This window comes from Pinus tabuliformis, chromosome 3_2 (genome assembly GCF_031772625.1).
Source record: "Pinus tabuliformis cultivar Carrire ecotype Pingquan chromosome 3_2, CPIR1, whole genome shotgun sequence".
NCBI classification, from domain to species: domain Eukaryota; kingdom Viridiplantae; phylum Streptophyta; class Pinopsida; order Pinales; family Pinaceae; genus Pinus; species Pinus tabuliformis.
Genome location: NC_142302.1, coordinates 1,249,269,190 through 1,249,275,209, shown reverse-complemented (window position 1 = coordinate 1,249,275,209; position 6,020 = coordinate 1,249,269,190).

Sequence of the window (6,020 nt, the reverse complement as noted above, 5' to 3'; positions counted from 1 at the left end):
GATATATATGTAATTGGATATTGTTAGATTTATTATGTTCTTTTAGTGGGGCATCTATGTTACTCCTTGTTATCTAATATAGGTGGGCAAGTGACTTCATAGGTGAGTATTTTACTATTTCACAAACATTATGTGAAGTGGTCTTATCATTTTGAGTCAGATACATTGATAAAGTCTTAAGGTCATCCAATCTATTCATTAGTGTGGATCAACTATTAAAGCGGCTTAATGTAGAGTCTTCCACAATGTGCCTCAATGTAGAGATGTGTCTTAGGTGGTTCAATGTAGATCAAGGTGGATATTTCTAGAGATGATCTTAAATTCCTTGAATATTTCAATATCTAAATATGAGCCTCGGCTTAATTGCATAATTATTCTTTTATATTAAATTACTTTACTTAAATTAAAATACACCACACAGGGTCCAAAAAAATTGTGAAATAAGAACATAATTACAATATCAAAAACATCTAATGGAATGTCATGAGCACAACACTCACCTTAGAGAAACCTTGTGTGGAAAAGATTTCAACAAAATGAAGCATATGTGCCTATCTTCATAGCTATCATAATGTACAATGCAAATACCACTATGGACCTATGAGAAACTATGGTATGTTTTTATCCCCTATAGATAGATTTTCTTCTCTAATTTGCAATCTCTCTAGTCCTCTTAGCGATTATGTTGCTATGGAGCATAAAATCACTACAATTAGAATTGAATCATTTCCCACACTTTCTGTTGGAATATCTAATTCTTACTTGTCTCAGTCGTGATTCTTACTAAGTAAAGGAGTTTGTTCCTAGTAGTTAGGATCTATTTCCTAGATGGATGCGTGGTTGAGATAATCTCTCAACCAACAGATTATGTGTCCAAGATAGCTTACTTATCTTAAGACAACACTTCTTGTATATATGTAATTTCATTTGATTAACAAATTAATTTGGATTCGCATATTTTATCATGGTATCAGAGCTATAGGACAGAGGCCTGTGTGTTGTGTGGTTGCCTCTACTGTGAAGAGATCGTAGCAGCCCTTCAAGGAGATCAGAAGCAGTTCTTTTGTAGATCGACGTTTTCTTTTGAGACCTCTTCTGAAGTGAGACCTCGGTGCACTGGAGGTTGACAGTCGAGACTGTTTCAATGCGGCAGATCTAAATAATCTGTTTGGCATCTTCTGCATTGGCAGCATGGAGTTTCCTTCAACCTAGCCGTGAAGGAGGCCAGTATCACCAGGAGGACGAATCGCAGAGGGATCACAGTGAGATTGCCCATGGTGTAGTAAATTCGGCGTGGATCGTTTCAGCAGTGGATCAACACCAGCGTTTCTCAACGTGGATCGTGGAACTTGTGCCCAGGATGCGTGCATGCTACTCTATCAATGACCTCTAGGATTAGTGCCTAAGGAGTCAAACCTCGATTGCAATTTGTGGTTTGGCATAAGTGCCTGAGGGATCGAACCCCACTCCAGCGTAACTGATACAAGTAAGAATTAGATATTCCAACACTCCCCCTTAATGATTACTTGTCTCATATCCAGCTTGTCATAATCTTGAGAAGGGCAAGAATAAGAATTCAAGCTTTCCATCACTTGGGAAGAAATGAGGTGAAGAGATATCACTACCTCATGGCGAGGAAAGCAAAGATGAAGCCTCGACTCAAGATGAACAAGTATGGGCTCTGCTGCAAGAAGACAAAAATGAAAACCTCTTTTACCAAGTTGTTTCATGTTTTAATTGTAAGCCTAGCTAAGACTAGACTAGCAAGTGTATGTTATTGTTCAGTGCCCTTTTTCCATTAAGCGAGAGTGTTGGAATTAATGGAAAAAGCTAAACTTAGATCACTATTGTGATGTAGGATGTCCTTCACATACATGGTTCTGTCAACCATTATAACCTGTAAGTGTAAATCCCCCTCCATCATTGTTAACCTGGGTTTTGTTGGATTACCTGTAACCATGCATTGGGTTTTATCGGATCACCCTCAACTATACCACCAAGGGCTCTCCGCCACCAAGGCTCAACTCAGCCACCAAGGCTCAACACAGCCACGAAGGCTCAGCTCAGCCACAAAGGCACTCCAGCCACTCTGGGCCACAAACTTGCCACTAGGGCACTCTAGCCACTTTGGGCTACAAACCTGCCACTAAGGCACTCCAAAGACCCAACTCAACCAAGCGAAGGGTTTTCTCAGCTAACCCTAAACCATGCCAACAGGAATCTCTGTCCCACTTCACTCTTACACGTGGTTTGTGGCTTACCACAAACCGACATTGCAAATACAAAGTGGTTTTTAGATTACCACAAACTGTATGGGGATAGACATGCCTTACAAGGCTTACATTTCACACTCCAACTCTGAAGTTACCAGGTACACAGTTTTCAAAGACCACTATAAAACACCCTAGACTTGCTTACTAATAAAATGTGACTCATAAAATAACATGCTAGTGAGTCTATTCCACAAACTCACACAAACTTTCACCTAGTTGTCCATCATCATTTAATTTCCAATGTCTTTGTTGCACAAAAAACAATATTTATTGCACTTCAACCTTGACCACGAAAGCCTTTAGTCTATTCTTTCTTTTTCAAGTTTAATTGTCTTGGATTCACCTAGATGATTTGTTAGAGTAGCTAATTCTAACAAAATCACTCCATTGAATTAGCTATGCTCAATGCTTTTAATTCCAAAACATTTATAAATACCATTTACTGGCTTACCAAACTCCAAGTAAATTTAGAGAAAATTACTTTTCATTTTACGGTTTATGTCACTGATAAGGCCATGGAATCACTGAATCTCACAAATTCGAAAGAGTTTGTTCCCTGCAGCACGGTTCCAATTCGGCCGCTATGATGTACCTAGGTCGGTGTCGAAGAGGTTGAACGCCTCCCGCATTGGAGTGATCTGCTCCTCACTCAAATCTTTCCCCATTTCCAGAGATTGTTATGACTGTGATTATGCCCTTGCTCAAATCAACCCTATTAACGCCTGTGAAGGGAAGTCAACACGATCTCAAACAAAGCAACGATTTTTACCATCCTTGAATCCAATCAGCTATGAGGCCACAAACACTGAAAAGAAAATGGCGTAGTGTCTCCATTCCAAGCACTGAATGGATCACCTCTGAATGGTACTGAAGGTCGTATAATCTCTTGTGGGGATTTTCAATGGTAGCTATGGCATTCTGCAGACTTGTGGCCATGACCACGAAGCCCTCAGGCAATCTCACGACCTCATCCCCATGGCTCATCCACACACTCTGCCTCTCTCCGACGCAGATGTCCCCGTAAAGCTTCGACCCCTCGTGCGTGTGGACCTCCATTCTCCCATACTCTTGGGATTCGGCACGCTTGACCTCACTCCCTATCATCTTGACGATGAGCTGCAGACCATAGGAGATGCCCATAACATGAATCCCCTTCTCCCACACATAGTCAAAGAATCCATCCGGCAGTGAGGGGGCACCCTCCTAGCGAACATTGTGAGGACCCCCCGAGAGGATGATGACCGAGGGATTGAGGGCCGCCATTGCCGACAGGGGTGAAGTGCCCGAGAGACACACATAACAATTTTCTGAGCGTCATTTTTCGCCTCTGACGACACCTTGTCCACAGTCAAAACAGAATGAAGGGAGTCGAAGAGCAAATTACAGGCATTTCTCTGCCCCAAAAGGTACGTATATGATTTCTGGACATTACCGTCCACATAAACACACCCCAGGGCTTGTAGAACCAGCTTGGCCGGGTCCGCCGCATATCTCAGCGCCGCGGGGACTTCGTGTCTGCTAATGCCAGTGCGGGAATTGGCCAATAAATTGATGAGGCCCTCACCGTCCATTTCCTCGCATAGAGATATCAGCTTCGGTGGTGGCTTCACGTCGTCATTTAAGGCAGGCGAGGTCTTAGTAGGATTTCCGATGCTCTTTTCTGCAGTGGACTTTTTCTCCGTGGTCTCATTAGGGTAGCCAGTGCTACTTTTCTGCGGCATAATTTTTCTCCAACAGGTGTTGGCTCTTTAACAATGCCAACAGATCTCAAACAGATCTCCAAACTCGCACTATCTTGACTCTTTACGCAGCACAGTCGATTCCTCTGTTTCATAAACCCGCAGCATGGCCTCTATTTACATAGGACAATGTTAAATATCTCAACACCATAGTCGATGGACAAATAGAAAGAAGAAAGAAATTATTTTAACGTCTACGAGGCTAAAGATAGCCTATGGGACAGATTGCTTTTTCATCTACTTGATGTATTCGGCCCTTTTTTTGTGAAGCTTCACAATAAATGCTCCCGTCTTCTCGACAAACCCCTCGTTAAATAGATTATCCCAAGAGCTAGCTGCCAGCATATCTGCATAACTTTCCCTGTTGTCTTTGAAGGCCTCACATTCTAAAATGAAATGTTTCTCTGTTTCCACTTTTCCGGAAGAACAAAAAATGCATAACCTTTCCTCCCACACTTCCTTTGGCCTTTTCCAACGCCCTGTTTCACAACGAGTTGATGAGAATTAGTCCTTAACTGAGCAATAAGAATTTTAGATCTCCAAGAGATATTGGCCTCTATGTATGCTTTTGGTTGATGATTATGAGTGGGATTAAACACTTCAATATAGTAATTTTTCTTTCTTCCTAGTTCCTTCTCCCAAGTACGTTTGTGGAACTTTTCCATAACAAAAGCTTTTATCTCTTTGATGTTTATGGGGCAGGCGTTCAAGCAAATATCCCATTTACTAAACCATTTGTTATTTTGTTGCATCCAAGTTTTTTTGCTCTTGTACAATCTATCATTAAAGACAACCTTAGGCCATCTACCCTCTTCCATTTGCTCAATTTTTTTTAAATAACTTATGACTTGCACCATAGCAATTGCTTCAATAGGAGCAGCCCCTGTTTCACTTAACAAGATATCATAAGGCACTGCACTTTTAATCTTAAATTTGTTTGTAATCAAACGCTTCTGAATTTTCTCAATTTGTCTCCACTGCATGTCGGAAGTACTGCTAGCCCACAGTTCACAACCATATAGAATCACTGGAATCACTAGAAGCCCAAAAAGAGTTTGAGTGGTCTTCCAGTCCCATAACTCTGCCTCTCTACACCTATTTTGAAAAGAATAAAATGCTTTACAACCCCCCAAAGTTCTTTTCTTTCTACAACCATTCCAGCTTAGATTTTTGTTGAAGTCAACTCCGAGGTATTTGTATTCCGCAACTTCTTCCAGAATGTTGCCTTCAAAGTAGAACTTATGTTGGTTATGTTTTCTTTTCTTAGAGAAGACCACTACTTTCGTTTCGCTGATATTGACTTGCATCCCCACACAACTTCATCGTTACAAGTTTATTATTTTTAAAACCTAATTGTCAATCTCTATACTCAATAATCTATTATTAAACCTGCACGTTGCACTTTGTAACTAAACAAATTGTATTTCTAACATTCTCTGATTTGTTTTAAACAACGTGTGGTAAAATGTTTTTACATTATTATAATCAACCAGTTTTGGAGTTTGTTCTTCAACATGTGAAAGCAGCCTGTCTCCTGTGATATATAAAACAAAATTAAAACAATGATGAGTGGTTGAAGAGTGTGTAGATTAAGGCATTCATGGATAATTTTGAAGGTTGAAAAATGTGTAGATTAATTTGTTAAAGTGTAGGTTTAGCAGTTAGTGTTAAAATTCAAATGAAGGTTTGCTGACCTATTTATTCATGAGTAATGTATAATTTGATTAAAGATGTAAAAATCGTAATTTTTTTTTTTCATTTAAGAAAATTAAAATCCAAAGGAAGATACTCTCTCCGCCCTCAGAGGTTCCCGTGGAAGGTGGATTGACCATTGAGGATAAAGGTCCTCTAATGACATTTATCAATTGCCAAAACGAAGTGACAAGTGGCCCTTAGAGTAAGGGATGCCCTTCTATCCCTGAGGGTGAAATCTTGGATTGGTTCAAGAGGGAGACCTGATCACCTCCCAAATTTTTTGCTGATTGATAATCGTGAGATTTTGCCCTGT